The 19,906-nt window shown below is 33.7% G+C and overlaps 1 pseudogene; it reads left to right on the top strand.

Annotated features, from left to right (window-relative positions):
* Positions 1 to 11,412: 11,412 nt before the first annotated feature.
* LOC114759431 (cystathionine beta-lyase, chloroplastic-like) lies at positions 11,413 to 15,747 on the top strand (annotated as a pseudogene).
* Positions 15,748 to 19,906: the final 4,159 nt, after the last annotated feature.

Genomic DNA, 19,906 nt, shown 5'->3' with positions numbered 1-19,906 from the left:
CACATGTTTCATATGTTTCTAGTACTGTTTTTCTAACAGAACCTGTTTCTTCTTCTTGGATTATAGACTCAGGCTCCACAGACCACGTAACCAGGGATCGAGGATCCTTTATCGAGTACCGTCGGTTGCCGTATCAAAGCAAGTGGCTTTACGTTGGGAACAACGCGAGGATCGAGGTTAAAGGTTTGGGCACCTGCAAATTTACTTTGCGTGGTGGGAAGACCTTGATACTCCATGATGTACTTTATGCTCCTGACATCCGGCGGAACTTGGTTTCTGTATTGTGTCTGTTAGAATTTGGGTTTAATGTAAACTTTCATGGTAAAGTTGCAGACATTTTTAGCAACTCTGTTCTTTATGGTTCAGCTTTCCTGTTTAAGAAGTTCTTTGTTTTAGATATTGTTGGTGATTTCAATAGTAATGAATGCTTTGCTGTTTCTTCGAATAACATTGACATAAACACCTGGCATGCTAGACTAGGACACATTAATCAAAATAGAATGATTAAACTAGCAAAAGAAGGATTGTTGGGTGCCATTCCCAATATGGAAATGTCACTATGTGAGAACTGTCTAGCTGGTAAGGCAACAAGAAAGCCTTTCGGTAAGGGAAAAAGGGCTGAAACTCCATTGCAATTAATCCATTCTGATATTTGCGGTCCAATGAGTGTGAGGGCAAGACACGGAGCTTGGTATTTTATTACCTTTATTGACGATTTTTCACGATATGGTCATGTCTATTTGATCTCGCATAAGTCTGAAGCTCTTGAGTGCTTTAGACGATACATAAATGAGGTAGAGAATCAAATGGACAGTAAAATTAAAGCATTACGAACTGATCGAGGTCGTGAATATTTATCTGATCAATTCAAACAGCTCTGTGAAGAAAAGGGATAATCAGACAACTGACTATCCCTGGCACTCCACAACAAAATGGGTTGCTGAAAGAAGAAACAGAACTCTTTTAGACATGGTTAGGTCAATGATGGCTCAAGCAAACCTGCCAATTTCTTATTGGGGTGATGCTTTGTTAACGGCAACCTTCATACTTAACCGTGTACCCTCAAAATCAGTCGCTTCCACACCCTACGAGTTATGGACAAAACGCAAACCAGATCTAAGCATCTTGAGACCCTGGGGGTCAGCGGCGTATATCCATGATGCTTCTCATAAGCATGGGAAGTTGGGTCCCCGAGGAAAGAAATGTATCTTCATAAGGTACTCTGAACAATCAAAGGGATACGTTTTCATAGGTGAAAACGAAGATGGAACCGTGACTGAAATAGAATCAAGAGATGTAACATTCATTGAGACTGAATTTCCTAATAGAGGAGATGTTGACCGTACTGTTTCTCTTTATGAGACACAGGAACAAGACAGTACAGAACAAATTGACAAACCAGAATCGTCTAGGTGTGTCAATCTGAGTGGGAGCCAAGAAAGGTCAACACCAAGACCTGAACAAAGAAAGAAAGATAAGCAAATAGCTCCCGTCAGAAGGAGTAACAGGAAAGTGTTCCCAAAAGACGCTTTCAAATAGAAGGCGAATCTCTCTTAGTTACTCCAGAAGGGGATGATGAGCCCCGTTCTGTACGAGAAGCCTTGTCAGGTCCTGCAAAAGATGAATGGATGAAAGCTATGGAAGAAGAAATGGACTCAATGAAAAAGAACCAAGTTTGGGTGTTAGTTGATCTTCCAAAAGGGCGTAAAGCCATTGGGAACAAGTGGGTTCTCAAAATTAAAAGAAAAGTGGATGGATCAATTGACAAATACAAGGCTCGATTAGTGGCAAAGGGGTACACACAACAGGAAGGAATAGATTATGAAGATACATTCTCACCTGTTGTGCGTTTCAATTCTATTAGACTTATTCTGGCAATAGTAAACAGTTTAGATCTAGAATTACATCAGATGGATGTAAAAACCGCATTTCTGAATGGTGATCTGGATGAAGAAATCTATATGGAACAACCATTAGGTTTCATTGAAAAAGGAAAAGAAAATAAAGTTTGTAAACTCAAAAGGTCCATTTATGGATTGAAACAGTCATCCAGACAGTGGTATTTGAGGTTTCACAAAGCAATAACCTCATATGACTTCCAAATGATAGAGGAAGACCACTGCGTCTACATTAAGCGGTTTGAGGGTAATTTTGTCATATTATCCTTATATGTAGACGATATACTATTAGCCGGAAATAGTCTAGATTCGGTGGTGGCTATTAAAAAATGGCTTTCGTCGAATTTTGAAATGAAAGACATGGGTGAAGCAGAGTATATACTTGGAGTTAAGATCCAAAGAAATCGTTCAAAACGAATCCTCTCTCTTTCACAAGAGAATTATATCAACAAGATTCTTGAGCGATTTAACATGAAAGACTGCAATCCCATGAGTACACCCGTTGCCACTGGAGTGGCTTTGAGTTCTGACATGTGTCCCAAAACCGAATCTGATAAAAAGAAGATGGAAAGAGTTCCATATGCCAGTGCTGTTGGTAGTCTGATGTACGCAATGATGTGTACAAGACCAGACATCTGTTATGCAGTGGGACTGGTGAGCAGATTCCAGTCTAACCCCGGTGAAAAGCATTAGAAAGCAGTGAAGAGGATCTTGAGGTACTTAAAGGGAACTTCCAATTATGCACTGTGCTACGAAGGAGGTGACCTACGTCTTGTTGGGTACTCCGATGCTGATGTAGGCGGAGATGAAGAAGAAAGAAGGTCAACTTCAGGTTATACCTTCTTACTCAACAATGGCGCCATATGTTGGAGTAGCAAGAAGCAAACGTGCATTGCCTTACATTCGATGGAAGCTGAGTTTGTGGCTTGCACTGCAGCAGTGCAAGAGGCTTTATGGCTGAAGAGATTTATAGAACACCTTGGATTTGGAAACGAGAGTACCAGTCCAGTGATGGTATACTGTGACAATACTGCAGCCATAGCCTATACTAAAGATCCTAAGTATCACAGCAAAACCAAGCATATTGACATCAAGTATAATTTTGTTAGAGATTACATAGCACAAAGATTGTTACTGTACAATATATTTCAACCAAATGTATGGTAGCAGATCCTCTGACAAAGCCAATAGGCGAAAAAGTTTTTAAAGAACATGTACAAGCCCTTGGCATACGTAAAGTGTAATATGAACGCTTCATTAATGAAATTGTATTTCGTTATCACTTTATGTGTTTGTCCGAAAGTATACAATGTCTAGTATGTCGTACAGGTTAAAAAAGGTTGACTCTCTCACACGGGCAACCGCCTTTGACACTCATGTGGAGTGAACAAAGATGAGACATTTGTGTTCACCAGTAAAGCAGCAATGAATGCTGATATGGTAGAGAAGAAACACAAACTTTATGTCGCCTTGACTAAAGTGTAGCAAGTCAAGATGAGATCCACGTTGATAAAGTTGGATCGAAGTTTGGAATCCCACTTCCATAATACCTGTAGCCAGACAACAAACTCTTCAACGTCGACGTCATAACAATGAGCAGAATTGAAGAATTTGGGTTTAGATACTGAGTGTGTCTGGACCTAAGTCTGTACGGTGTTAATAATAAATCTAAATCGACATACGCTCTTATAGTAAAAGAGTAACATCGTAGCATGTGTTTCATACCACATGTGCTGAGAGAACCGCAAAAGGGAAGCAAGTGAAAGATCCCTGCTTCATTGCTGTGTGAGTCCCAGGGAGAAATTATCCTCCTATTGGTGTCCTTTGACTTTGACAATATCATGAAGATATGTTTCAGTGACTGCTACTTTGGCATATGTCCTATGGTCATGATTGATGCGATCTAAGGCAGTATGCTAAGAAAGCGACTGATTCATTTCAAAGTGATGTTTGGGCGAAAGGAAGATTGACTGTGATATACACACTTATGCTAGTGTCTGTGACATGTCCCTTATGAAATTTTGTGGTCGTAAGTGTGGATACTAGACATAAGAGAAAGGTAATCTGAGTCAACTTTTGACTCGAGAGATTATATTTACCATGAAAAAAGTGTATATAAGTAAATCTAGGACATCTGAGGCATAATTTTAAAATTCGCGCTACACAAAAGGAGAAGGTAACTTGTGCTGGTCCTATAAAAGGATTTCTAGTAGAGGCACCCAAATGAAGACGTCATGCCCACGCGGTCACGGCAAAGCACTAAGTATGAAACTAAGGGGAGGCGAAGAGACGAGACCCTTGACACCTAATCCACCAAGTGTGAGTGGGAGATGTAGGAAAATGGGCCAGTCCACCCTTGGTGGATTGGGCCCAAGCCCATTAAATTTGGGGCTCTAATGCAAATAACATAACCTGTGGGTCTTAAATGGTTATTTGCAATTTTTCCTTCATAATATGGATAAGGACAGACGGGGGTGGTAGTTTTGTTTTAAGAGATAGGATCAGTTTAAAATAAACTGATTCATTCAACCGGTCCGAACACTTCCCGCCTGCGTATCTCCTCTCCTCTCCTCCTCCAACACAAAAGTGCATTTGCTGTGAGCGTTGATTCCCATTCCATTATCGTGATCGGAATTCCGCGCGTGGCTACCTAATCTGAGATTACTCGGCACTTCAGGTATGCCCGAATACCATTATGAATAGAGGATAATTTTCTCTTTAATTTATACCTCTTGCTTAATTTAATGCTTTTATGTTATTGGGACTTGGGATACGGACCTGTGAATGAACACAAGAGAGCTTGACTTTAAACTTTGTACCTTTGGTCCGAACTCGTGCGCCTCTAAATGTATATATTAAATATGTTAACTCTAAAAAAATTGCAACTATATTAAAGAATATATATACACATATCTATATAGGATAAAGTATCATCCAAGGCACTGATGTTAATTTCTATTCTTTCTTTATCGTAATTTTGTTCATGACTTATTCAGCATACATAAAAAAAATCATAACATTATTTACCTCCCTTTAATTTTTTTGAGTAAAAAACAAAACATGCATAAAATAAAGTGAAAAGATAGATACAGCATAAAAGATCTCTATTTTATAATACACGGCATAAGAGTTCAAAAAGACAAATGTCAATGTTGGAATGTTACGATGGACTTGAAAAATCAAACTTTGAAATTTGATACCATTAACCGCTGCCTATTTCATGATTTACAGTGGGCTAATCCCTATCCACCAGTGTGAAATCCCTATATTTTCTTATACAGTAATTTTCTTATATAAATTACCGTCAACCTTTAAAAACAATACATACATAAAATAAAGTGAAAAGACGCATGCAACATAAAATAACTCTATTTTATGATTAAAACACGGCATTAGAGTTAAAAAAAAAGGGGAAAGGGGTTTCACCAGTTTCCTTCCCCTCCACTTTCATTCACTTCTAATTTTTGTCATGAGATTAAAATTTGAACGGTTCAAATTTCATATTTTATAAAATTATCAATAAAATATTATTTTTTTTAAAAAAAATAAACTTAAAGTACTAAATTTTAGCTATGATAATTTAAAACAATAATAAAAACATATTTAATAAAACCATTTTATAAAATATATGTAAAATTTTAACCATTTAAATTTCAATCTTAGTTGTTGACATGAGTGGAGGAGAAAGAAAGTGCAGACATCCCTTTTCTGAGCGAAAGAATTGTCAATGTTGGAATAATTATTAAACATTGGGATGTTACAAGCGACTTAAAAAATCATACTTTAAAATTTCATACCACTAACCACTGGCTATTTCATGCTTTGTAGCTGTTTAATCCCTATCCACAAGTGTGAAATCCCTGCTAGATTCTCTAATAAAGTAATTTTCTTATATAAATTAAAGGATAAGGTGCACTCGGTATCCTAATATATTTTGAAAGTGCATTTAGTATCCTAAACTATTTAATGGTGCCTCCAATCTAATAAAAGTGGAACACTTCTACCCCTAGTTAATAGATAATGTAACTCCGTTTAATGGGGAGGAAAAAAAAGGCTTCCATTAAAATGATACCCTTGCCGGCGACAATGAGAATCCCACTCTTCCATCTTCCCATTTCTTATTATTCTTCTGTAAATTTGTCTTGATCTTCTTAACTCCCTGGTGCTGATTTCGCGTCTCACAAGATGCCCTCCAATAGAAGAAAAGTCGATGGACAAGATTCTAGATGTGGGACTAGGTTTTCTATTTCTTCTTCATCCAGATCGTCGTAGCCATCTCTCCACAACTTATCATTGGAGGTGGTGCTCATACAAAACCTCAGCGACATTTTCTTCTTCGAAACCTATCCCTTCTTCTTCCTCACACGAGGCGGCGGTGAGAGAGGCAAGACGCCGTCGTCGTCGTTGGACGCACCGGCGATTGAGGAGCTATAGATTTTGCGGCGAGACGCAGACCCATCAATCCAACACTGTGGATTTTGTGATACTCATGGCGATTTCTCTGGATTCACCATTTTCAAATAAATCTACTGAGAATTTATTCCTTTCTTCCTTTTATAAATTCTACTGGAATCTGTTAACTGTTTTTGTCTTCGAAAAGACAAATATAAGACGACATCAACTAAGTCAGGGGGAGCGCTCTTCATTTGAATTTGCCAACTATGGCAGATTAATTTGTTTGGTCGACCGCAGGGGAGGGGGAGGGGAGGTTAATTAAAGAAAGGGGAAAAGAGGAGAAGAGAGGTCATAGTTTTTGTTTGATTGGGGAGGAGGGGAAGAGATGGAACATTTCTTGTTTGGTTCATAAGAGAGGGGAGGAGAGGTAATTATAAATTGACAAATATACCCTTATCTATATATTTAGACTCTTTTATTCTTTTATTACAATATTTATATCAAAATTATTATTTCTTAATTTATCAATTTCAAAAATACCAATTACCTCACTTACATGTGATAAAAAATTATGATAAAAAGTTTAACATTCTATCTCATTAATTTTATAATTATAATACACACGCATGTGTATTAATATATATGATATGTATATATGATATAATTATAATACACACATGCTATGATATATATATATTAATATATATGCATGTTTGCAGCCTATTTGAGATTATAATACACACACATCATGACATATAATTATAATATACACACGTTATGATATGTATATATATCAATCGGTGTACATGAAAAATGATTCAATTGCTCAATACATGATATTCTTATTAGTTTCACTCTCAAAAACTGATTAAAATTATTCTCAATTTGGGTATTTTCTTCCTATTCGTTTTCAATCTATGCAAAATATAAGCCATGCTACATTATTATATCAACAACAAATTAAAGTTAGAACTTAATAGAAAACAATCACATAGCATGTGAAGCCTATATATATAAATTAAGTATGCAGGCATATTGACAATGACAAAGACTTTGACTTTTCAAATAGCTAAGCAGTAAGTCAGCAACCTCCCCTACAGTATAATAATACCGGATGAAAAGAGATAGAAGGGAGAAAAGGTTTCTAATAAGAGGGGCAAGTTTGGAATATTGAAAAACTAGTAGGGGTAGTTTAGTCAATATCAGATATAATATTTCTCTTCCCTCCAAAAAAACTCCAAATTTGGAGGGGACCAGAAGGAAAGAAGAGAAGCACTAAAAGACAAATTTCTTCCCTTCCCTACCCTTTATTTTTTCTAACCAAACACACTTATCCCCTCCCCTTCCTTCAACAACCCTCCAACCAAACAGAGCCACAATAGTTCTCGCTTGTTGCTGTGGAAACCATTCATCATTTAAAATTTGTTAATATTTTGATTTAAACCTACTAAGATTTTGGGTTGTCAAGAAGATCAAACCAAACTTGGGGAAGAAAAGGAAAGATGAAAGAGTAAGCTTTTCATCATCCCGGGTGCTCGTTCAGTGTTGTGATCATCACTGTGATGCAATCTAGACTACATTCAAAATTAGATATAAATGGTTTAGATTTAGAATTTTTAATATGCAATTTTCTCAATAATAACTTTATTTTTTCAAAAAGTTTTAGTTATAAGATCATCTTTATTTTAAATTATGTATATATTAAAAAATTATTTTAAATTATGTTTGTAATTATTTTTCTTTCTTGGGATTTCATTATAATTCTCCCATGAAGTTTTTTTTTACAGATGGCATTTTACAAAATATGTGTCAATATTAAAAACAAGTAGAAATATACAGGTCTTAGTTGCATTAAATGGAGTAACATGGTCCGTTACCTTGAGGTAGAATTGCTCCACTTTTATTAGATTGTGAGCAAAATTGCATCTCTAAATAATTTAGAGTGTTAGATGCACCTCTGAAGATAGTTCGAGTGTTGAGTACATTTTTATCCTAAATTAAATTCAAATTTAAAAAATATGATTTTTTCAAAAAGATTAAATAATGTTAAAAGAAGCTGTTTTTGGTTAATTCCCGTATATTTAATTTTTTTAATAAATATGCGTTAAAATATTTTTATTTTCTACTTTAACCCTTTCATTTTTATATTAAAATTTTTCTATTTATTAATAATATTGGATAATTTGTAATTTATTTATTTATTTTAATATTTTAAAAATTATTCATTTTTATTTTTCATCTTGAAAAATAAAATTTTTTGCTAAATTACTTTTAAAATATGATAACATGAAAAATATATGCTTACCAAATGATTTGATTCTAAATTATTTAATGATGTTAATTTTAATTTGATTTTAAACATAATATATTTTGATATAGGGGTTGGGTTTTTTTTTTTTTGTGACAAGGGGTTAGGGTATTTTAGTCCCTCACAAATTTGATCATTTTTCATCGTTCTGCTTTCTCTCATGCATCCATGTAAATCATTCATATATTTGATCATTTTTTTATGCTTTCTGCTTTCTCTCATGCATCTATTCAAATAGTATGGATAATAACCTTTTTTTTTTTTTTTTTGCTGGAGTTTTCTCCTTTCTCCTTTTTCTCTTCTCTCATTGTCGGTCTCTTTTCAACTCTTCTTCCTATGCAAACGGAGGTTTAATGTTAATATTTTTTGCCAAAAAAAGTTAACGTTAATGTTAATGTACCGCAGTTAATTAATCTTAAATTCAATTTCTTTTGCTTAATTAGCAAAATTTTTTCTATCATGTTAAAGATGATCTGACCATGTGATTCACAGTAAAAAAAAAAAAACCCCCTTTTTTTAGTGACTACTATTTTATTACATTCCAAATAAGGCATCAGGCAGCACGCCAATTCAATACTTTTCTCTGTTTTCAGTTGTTTGACTTTTTCATAAAATTACATGAAGATAGCATTATTGAGTCAAATTCAAGTATTATTAGGCTTAATTTGAAATCTCATACTCAAGTAGTTATAACTCATTCCACTAAAATCAAAGTCAAGTGGTAAGTTGCACTACATTTTGCTGTTGATTTTTATATTTATGTTCAACTAAATTGAATAGAATAATGATTGCTTTAAGACAAAAATATTCTAAAACAAGTAAATATGGGGACGCCACTCTATGAGATATGGGACCTCATGAGATCCCAATTCCGATAAGTCTTCAGCTGACTGGGACTCTCCCTCTCTGATTCGTCAAAGTCAAAGCCGAAGAGCCATCATTCTTAGAAGGAGGCTTTGGGGAGGACGTATCTTGGGCGATAACTCATTATTTTCACATGGATATTCAGAGCATTATATATATATATATATATATATATCTATATATATATGTATATGTGCTACTATTTTTTTTGTCATTAATATAATAGCCACTAAACTAATTTAGATAGCCTAAAAAATGTAGTTAAGTTAGCTATTTGTTACAAATATAAATTGACTTTTCTGAAGTAACAATTTCAATCATGACTATTATTAGATGGAAACGTTCTTAATATATATATATGTAATTAATATAGATACTTTGGAGAATAAATTATAAATTTAGGACACAAGATAGATTGAAGTTAAATATTTAGAATCAAATATAACCCTTAACCAATTCTTATATAAAGGACCAAAGTAGTATGTTTATTAAATTAAACATGATATTGTATATACGGTTATGTTCTTATTTACAAGTGACTTGTAGGAGAAAAATTCAATTTTTTTAAAATAATATAAGTCACTTGCAGGGTAATTAATGACATTTTTTCAATTTTACCCCTGAATACAGTAAAAAAAATGTGAGAAAATGTACAACATATTTTTTTTTGCCAACACCCTTTTTATAAAGAGGGGCAAGTGTAAAAAGATTTATCAACTTAATAAATTTATTGATATACGATAATGAGATACAAGTAACTTATGTATAGGAACAGAGTAATATATAATATTCAATTTAGTCCTATATATACGATATGATTTTTGAGGGAGGCATGGTCTTATTTATAAAGATACATTCAAGAAATATCCAAAATCTTAACTAAATTTTTCTTTTCATTTTTGCCCCCATTAATTACATGTTATATCATTGTATTAATTATTACTTCTTTTTTTACTTATTTTCTCTTACCCTCTTCCTCCATAAATAAAGATGTTTTTGAAAATAAAATATAATTTGTATACATTTATTATCTCTAATTAAATTTTTAATATGTGTAATTTAGGTATTCATATCATATCTATAGGATTGAAGGAAGTATAAATTACCCAGATTTGTGATGTTCAATGCGCCCCTAAAGAATACATTAGTCATTTTGGCAGAGTCCAGTTCAAACTTACGGACCTCCTCTGCCTTACTCTGCCAAACCCACATTGAAGATAATAGAAATCAATATCTTTGATGTAGGATAAGGAGGAATTCCCAAACAAAAAATTAATGCCAAAGAAAGTATTATTGTTTTCACAATATAACATTAGAATCCAACCTAGTTGAACCATAATCGTAAATCAAAGTCACTTATCTTATCGGTTTGATGCCTAATCTGATCCTTAAAACATTGTATATGACAGCTCGATAGGTTGGATCGACTAGTAGGAATTGTTGCAACTTAACTATGGATCTTAAGTTCCAGACTAGATAATGCAGCATTGTAAAGGCTGGAGACATCAATCGTAATGGTTCCGATCATGTATGGGCTTGTTTAAGTCCTTGTGACATAAGGGCTATCCTAGGACACGGGTTAAAAAAAAAAAAAAACATCACATGTGAAAATGTGAGTATATGACTTTCTTTTCCAATAATGTACGTGAAGCTAAGAGCGTATAGTCCAATCAAACGTGGGCTGCTTTCACCAATATAAAAAAGAGAATATCCCAAAACGGAAGCAGCCCCTTGAAAGCGACATAGAATCATTCTGTATCCCTCTGGTCATCTTTCCTTTTCAATAATGTCAACTTCACCTTTCATTCAAAAAAGTTCAAATGTGATTATGAGCATATATATACGTGCATGCATGGCTCTTATTCATACCACATTTCATCTCCACAGCCTCGAAGATCGTGACCAAAACCTAGCGATCTCTCCTTCTTGATCTGATCTTTATTATTCATGGCATTGGCCTCAACTTTTCTCGTCAGCCCTTTCGTGGCTCCAGTCGCCATTAATCCCCGCAATAAAGTAACAACGTAACGATCATTATTTCAAACACTTGTATATGCTTAAAGAGCGATAAACTTGAACTGTCAAAAGCATCTGCAATATAATGCTTGCGTTTCTCTTCATTGTGTTCTAGAGTAGAAGTGCTGCAAATAAATGGGAGAGCTTGGGATTTAACAATTTGAAGTCGAAACGACCCATCCATGCAAAGGGGTTCATAGTAAACTATTTGATCCAAGCGGAGGCCGACAGTATTGGAAAGAGCACTACTAACGTGCTTTTGGCCAATGGTTTGTGATGTGTTTCTTGTGTTTATATTGTGTGTGCGTGAGAATAGCTATCAATCTATCTATACACACACAGACATATGATTTTTGATTTAAATGTTAATAGTTTTAGCTTCTTTTTGCAGAAAAGTTGCCGACACGCGAACCTAGCATGTCTACAACGTTGGTGAATTATCACAATGACTTTGATCCTTATAAAGCAACCTCGACACCAATTTACCAAACTGCTACTTTCAAAATGGTGAAAATTTGATCCATGCTTATGCTCAGATCTTAAGCATATTGGTTCCATGATATTCTTTGCATATTCTAATTGTGTTCTATATGTTTTTCTTGAAGAAATCTGCTACAGAATTTGGTGAATATGGCTATTCTAGAAGTGCAAATCCTACCCGAGATACTTTGGAAAAGTGAATAGAACTATTCTTGGTTTTGTCTATAGACAGTTCTTTCTTCTTTAGATCCTCTTTGATGACTTGGCTTAACTTGTGCGTTCAGGTTATTAGCACAGCTTGACAACGCAGATAAAGCCTTCTGCTTCACCAGCGGAATGACTGCTTTGACTGCTGTTTGTGAACTGGTGAATCCTGGTGCATTTCCTCATCCTATTTATTTAGTTTTTTAATATTCCTAATACATATATTGAAATCCATAAAATTTTGTTTCCATTAAAAAAAAAATCACAGGGACAACTTGCGTCAACATACTTTCTGCTGAATGCTTGCTTTTTATTGTTATTTACTGTTATAGATAATTTCAATACAGGTGATGAAATCATTGCTGTGGAGGATATCTATGGTGGATCATATAAATTCTTGAACGAACTGACTGCAAGAAAAGAAGGAGTTAAAGTGACGTGAGTTTGATATTTCAGATTTTGGGATGCCTTCCTTTTTCCCCCCACCTTTGGATTGTACTGAATTGTGCAAACAGAAAATTATATTGTTGGATTGATTCCTAGAAGATGATGATGATGAGGTTATAATGTTTAAACGCACAGAAAAGTAGATACAAGTAATCTAGAGAATGTGGAAGCTGCTATGGGAATTAACACTAAATTGATCTGGCTAGAAAGTCCCAGCAATCCTCAGCTCAAAATATGTGATATTCGAGTAAGTCATTTTCTACTTCAGCCGTACAACTTGATTTCATAAGAAAGAAGTAAAAGGCCATGCTCATATAATTCTTATCTATGTTCTTATGTGGACGCAACCTCACATAATTTTATGTATGGCATGTAACTTGGAGTATGGAATTCTTTTAAATGTAAGAAAATTAATTTTCTTCGATTTTTTTCTTGATTTATGTGCAGAGAATATCAGAGATTGATCATGCACATGGTGCTATTGTATTGGTGGACAATAGTGCAATGTCTCCTGTGTTAAGGGAGTGTTTAGGAAGCCTAATAAGCACTATTTAGAAGCACTTTTCCGCAAATCAAGGCATACTCCTCCACATATTTACCTTGTACACTATGAAAGCACTTCTGAAACCATAATTTTAATCTTACCCAAACACCCCTTAAGTCAGCCATTAGACCTGGGAGCAGGTACATTATATTAAATCATCCCTACGAAAGACAATAAAATATAAATGGATTTAATAATTTAATAACATGCATGCATGCTTCTCAATGCTATTATTAATGTTCTCTTTTCACTTTTTTTGTGTGTGAATAATTGAAGGAATTTTCAAGGAATTAAACTATTTCAACTGCGCTTGGCACCCTTGGAATTTGTTTACACCCTACATGTAATACAAATTAAACAATAAATAAATTTCTGTTAAATGATGTTCCTATTTTCCTTTTTCCAGATATTGTTATGCATTCAAATACCAAATTTGTTGCCGGAATAGTAGTGTCCTGGCAAGGAGCCTCGCTACAAGAGATGAAGGGTAGTAGCTCTAATTAGTCTTTGTGTTCAAACACTTGAGATGTTGAAGATACCGATTTATTTTTGAGCCTTTTTCAACCTGATCATTATATATACAACGAATTTTCGACTTAAATTTCAATTTAATGATAATTTTTTCAATCAGTATTTGATAAATAATGTAAATCTATGTGCTTCCCTCATATTTCTTTTTTCATTTGATCATCCTATAAAGGTTGGCAAAACACTTGGAGTCTTTTAAAAATACAACGGGCGCTGCCTTCTCCCCATCTGACTCCTGGCTCTGTTTAGAAGGAATTAAAACAATGGTTCTACGAGTTAAGGAGAAACAGGTATGTACCTCGCAAAACATTCTAATTAAAGTTATTCGTTGTTTCAAGTCTATATATACGAACAATATGATTCTTTTCGTTCCAATATATTCACCTTTTGCACAATTCATTTGATGATTAAAATGGCTTGTTTACATATAGCCACTTATAAGAGTACACACACATATTTACAAATAAATAACACTTCTGGAGACACTAGTTAATATTCTGAACTAATATGTTTCTCTATAATATTCCTGTTGGATTTTTCTAAAATTATACAGTGTCGTATGGAGTAATGAATTTTGAATAATGTATTAAATAACGGTGCTTCGTCAAAATTTCATAGTATCTCTATGCATAGCTAAGCTTCCAATTTAAGGTTTCAACGTATTAAATTTTGCAGAAAAATGCACAAATGGATGCTGAGTTTCTTGCCTCCCATCCTGGAGTTACGAAAATAATGTATCCTGGTTTTCCTAGTCATCCTGGATATGACTTGCACCACTCTCAGGTATAATTTGCCTACTAAAATTATACTACTTTCGGTCCTAATTATAAGAACTAGTTGACTAATTTGATGAATTAAGGAAATAAATTAAGTTAGTTATTTGTAATAAATAGATATTGTCTTTCCTAAAATATCCTTGCTAATCAAGTATATTGGTTAAAACTATCACTATTAGAAAGACTAACTTGGAAAAAAATATATAAATATGAGAGACAAAGTGGATTGGGGTCTTATATTTAGGATTAAAATAAAAGTCAAACGAGATCTTATATTAAGGACCGGAGGTAGTATATTAATTTTTTTTATTATATATGCTTGAAATAATTTTAGTCATTAATTGAGTTACTATTTCATAGGCGAGCGGGCCAGGATCTGTGCTTAGCTTCACGACAGGCTCACTATCGCTCTCAAAGCACATTGTTGAAAGTACCAAATACTTTAGTATGACTGTTAGTTTTGGTAAGTCTTTTTTTTTTTTTTTTGTAGTATACATTTCATGTAAATTGTTATCATTTATACATATTATTTCCCTTTGAGACTTCTCTATCATAGTTAACCCAAATGGTAAGATAGCAGGGAATGATAGAGACTTCAGTTGCAAATGGAAAATTTAAGAGTTAGCATGTCAAAATTTGATATTGTATAGTTCTCTATCATAATTTCTTGTATTCCTTTCTCCAAGGTTATTCTATCAATAACTAAAATCATCCTGGTAGACCATATTAACAACCTTACAATTATGAAGAAATTAATTCAAAATTTAAGTAAAGGACATTTAAAGAAATTAATGTGTTTAGACTGAGGGTATTATATTAAAAATTAGGGAGGAAAGAATACTTAAAAAAATCCCCAAAATAGTAAATTTTATATTATTATTATTTTAGAAATTTTTTCTTCCCATTATTCCCTCCCTCCCACTTTCCTTTCACTTCTCCCTCCATCCAAACATAGCGATCGTGAGGAATTGATATAATGATAAGAATTGGTCTTCTAATAATAAGGAGGAATTGGTCTTATAATAAGAATTGTTAGATCTACATTTAGAGGATAAGCTTGATGTTACAAAATATAATGCTTAAACTCTTGTGAATTTTGTTGGTATTGTCAGGGAGTGTAGTTCATCGATATGCTTGCCTTGGTATACTTCACATGCTGTCATTCCTGAAGAAGAGCGTATTCGCATGGGTTTAACTAAAGATCTTGTACGTATTTCTGTGGGGATTGAGGATGTTGCTGATCTTATTACCGATCTTGACAAGGCACTCTCATTTGGATCACTATAATTTTCATATATTCCGACTTGCTCTTGCTTCAGATCATATGGTGCTCTCATTTTGGTTCAATTGAGGATTTTGTTTATTTGTTAGTTGCATTATCACGTTCCCATTTCTTTTTCTTTTTTTACCTATTTGTATAGCAATTTGTCATAACAACTTGGAATAATAAGCTTATTAAAGCTTTTATAGTGTTGGGATACTTTAGACCAAAATAAATGTGCTTTCGTTGAAATTTGATGAATGAGGACACTGGTTTGAATGACCTTTAATGCTTTTAGTTATTCAGATATTTACTTATTTTTTTTATTTATATTTTCTCTCATCCATTCAAATAAGAGGGTTCATAATATTTTGAAAATTTTTTGAAAAAATACCTTTAAAATTTCAAAATTCCAAATTAGAAATGATTACAAAAATAAGTTGTTATTTGCTTTTCAAATACAGTCAATTGCTATTAAAGTATGGTAAAAAATTGATTTGAAATTTTAAATTTTAAAGATATTTTTTTAGGGTTCTCCCTAATATTTTTTCTCCTCTCTATTTTCTCTCTTCCCAACTTTTATTGCAATCCAAACCTAGTGGTACAGAATCACCAATTCAAGAAAGACCCTACTCTCTCAAAACATTGGGAAACAGAAAGATAGTAAATGATGAAGATAAAACTAACAATGCAAATGCAAGCATCAACACTGAAAAAAGACACTGACATTAACAATTAACAACCAATAAGATGTTAAAAAAAAAACAACTATCATCTAAAATCTCTACGTGAATTTACAGGTGGAAACAGGCTGGGTGGCCTGTTAGGGGCTTATGGCCTACCTTTATTTGGTCTAGCCTAGCTCAGGCCTGTTTAACTTAATAGGCCAGCTTAGACTCTCTAAAAGACCTATTAAGCCTATTAGGCTAACCTGGGCTGTTAGAAATTTATAATTATAATATATAAAAAATTAGTTAATGGTATTGTTAATGTGCTCTTTTAATTTTATTTTTAATTTTAATTTATAGTTAATAGCTTAGTTCTTCCTTAGATTTTGAAGTTTAGTTAACAAGTGAAGATAAAAATATAATTTAAAATAAAATATCAAGAAATAATATGATCTTTAAATCTTAAAATATAAATAAAATAGGAAAGAAAAATTATGTTCCAAGAATGATGTATTAATTAACTTATGTATTATGTTAATTAAATTATGATACTCTCTTTATTCAATGTAAAATTAATAGTTTTTTCTCTTTATTTATTTGTCTTTTTTTTTGTACTTAAACATAGTCTTGTCCCAAATTTCAACATACAACTAAAACTAGTTTTCAATAATATCCTTGTAAATTGTAATTAAGATTAAAATAGTACTTATGATGCTAAAAGTTAAATAAAAGACAAGACTAAAAAATTAATTATTATGCACGCTTCTTTAATTTTCGCCTTTTTTCTAAAAAATATCATTGTAATCTGAATTTTTTTAAAATACAGGCTTTTTAACAGGTTTCAAGTCATGTCAGACCTTTATACAACTAGGCTCAAGCTTAAGGATAAGCCTGTAACAGGCCCATAGGTCAGGTGCAGGCCTATAGGTTACAAACAAGCCTCGCCTGTTAAGAGTAAGACCAGGCCTGTTTCCACCTTTTTACGTGAACTAATCACTAGACCGCTATAAGGTTTATAGATATATAGATTATATGATCATTCTTCATTTTGTTAATTATTTTCAAAATCTCCTTTTAATACTCTATACTTTTTCATATTGTTAAGAATGGATCGTAAAATATTTTAATTTTTTCTGAATAATTAAATTTATAACTTTATAATGTAAGTTTTATTATCTTCATCTCTAATTGAAAAAATATTTTAAATAATTAAGGGAGAAAGACATTTTAAGATCTACCAAATATGATAATTTCGAAATGATTTCTTGCAATGACTTAATTTCATTGAAGTTTTTAGAGAAATTCTAGAATTAATATTTTTGTGAAATAATCTAATTATTCTTTGTGAAATTAGTTATTATTATTGGGAAAATGACAAGAAAATGACTGTTGAATTCTAAATGACAAAATGGGCATGTAAATTACTGAAATGACAAAATGGGCATGGGGTATCATATGGAATTTGGATAATTCGCCAAAAGATTGAAATGCCCTCATTTTTTCGGAATCAAAGGGCAGGATATTATGCAACGGAACTGGAGTTTGGTTGGCGGTTCTCCACTCGTGAAACTGCATAGACCATAGGGTTCTCCGAACTCTCACATTGCACTCGGCAAACTGCATATGGTTGTCGCAAGTCTCACATTACCATGGTTGAGGAATTGTGAACGAGGAATGTGAATAGCGTCCGCTTCTTCGTCTTTTCCGTGGGTCGCAGTGAGAAGCAATAAACCAGTGACAAGCTTCAATCTTCAGAAGGGAGAGGGGGCTAGAGAGAGAGATTCTGAGGGAGAGCACCTGTAAGGTCGTCACCGGTTGAGGAAGAAGTCGATATTCGTTCCGACCTCGGTAAGCCACCTAAATCTCTCCGTCTTATGCTTGTCTGATTGGAGTGTTTTGATTTGGGAAAACGATGAATGTTGGTTGTAAAGTGGGGGAAGCAATGGTAAGGCTTAAAATGGAATGTAAAGGTAGATTAGATTAAAAGTCGGTGCTTTTGTGTGTGACGGAATTACAGAAGTTGTTTGCTTGCTCTGATTCATATAACTCGGTCCATGTTTGACGAGATATCTCTCTGATTGTTGTTGTCTGATTGCTGTGTTGCTGTAATGTTGGAAGGCATAATATACGTGTGTGTTTATGATTGCTACACTACTTTTTAGAAGCCCATAAATTAAGACCACTGTCGCACATAAGCCAGTGGATGCTTCCTGTTTCCGCCCCCTTGTTTGGTCTATTCGTGTAATGGACATTGCACATTTTTAGCGTTGTGTATGGGACTAAAATGAGTTCAGCTATATCCCCATATTGGTTATGCAAATTTAACATTGTAAAATAAATTGAAAGGGGTGACTCTTCGTGGGTAGAACTCTGTTTTGAAGATATAGCTACCTAATGGGCATAACCTCAGTCATTTAGCGGTGCAATTTACCTGGGGATGAACATGCATATTCATTTCAGTATGTACCAAGTGAGAATAACCTTTATGGCCTTCTTATGTATTGCTATTATTTACTTGGTCATCTGTGGCACTGTGTAGTAGTAATTTCCATAATATAAGTTACTTGAAGATGCAAATTTTGTAACATTTCATCGAGAAAGAATCACTTTTGATGCATATTCATTTATTTTTTAATCTATTGGTCTGAGGATTGAAGAGGTAGAGATTAATCTGCTGGTTTGAGGATTGAAGAGGTAGAGGTCACTGAAGTGCTGAGAAGCATCAATCGCATTGCTGTCATGGAGGGGTTGGCAAGTAACTGTGACTATGACAAACGGTAATATGCAGTTGTAATAGGAATTGAGTGGTTGAGTTATATAGGTTTGGTAAGATTAGATTGTTTTTAGTTTGTTGTTAAAGTATATTATGTCATTAGTCTCTATTTTCTGCTCTGTTCTATGAAGTGAGAAAGAAGCAATAACATTCATTACGTGATCAGCAAATTTAGTTATTTGAGTAGTAAATAGTCGAGGTTCATTTTGTGGCTAAATAACAACACCTATAATGTGAATGACTACACTGGAAATGGTAATGACAACTTTTTTGAAATGCAAAGAAAGTTGAGCTGTTCAACTGACCATATTTAGTTATTTATGCTTGTTGTAGAAGGAGGGCCAAGTGAAGAAGTGAAGAATGGCTACATATTGTTTAGACGAGAATTTCTTAAGGGTGGGGAGAAGTTTAAGAATATGTCTGAACAAGTGAAAAGGCATCAAAGGCATGGAAGCAGTTGACACAGAGGAGCAGAAGAATACAGTGATAGGGTGAAGCAATCAAGAAAGGAAGGGATGAGAAGAAGAGGAAGAAAAAAGTGGCTTTTAGCACTCGTTGCTCAGTTCGGCAATTTAAGTCATTAGTGGACTTCATAAAAGATGATGAAGATTTGAAAGTGAGGTACAAAATTTACACTTTGGCCATTTACTTGATATTGGATGTGAGAGACTCCCTCGTGACCTCATAGTATGTGTTCTCCAAGCATATGATCCGCCTACCATCAATTTCTAATAAGAGGGATAA

Source organism: Neltuma alba, unplaced genomic scaffold, assembly GCF_004799145.2.
Source record: "Neltuma alba isolate B1F8T4 unplaced genomic scaffold, ASM479914v2 tig00010844_pilon, whole genome shotgun sequence".
Lineage (NCBI taxonomy): Eukaryota > Viridiplantae > Streptophyta > Magnoliopsida > Fabales > Fabaceae > Neltuma > Neltuma alba.
Note: the sequence above shows the minus strand (reverse complement) of the source record. Positions and strands in the feature narration are given on the sequence as shown.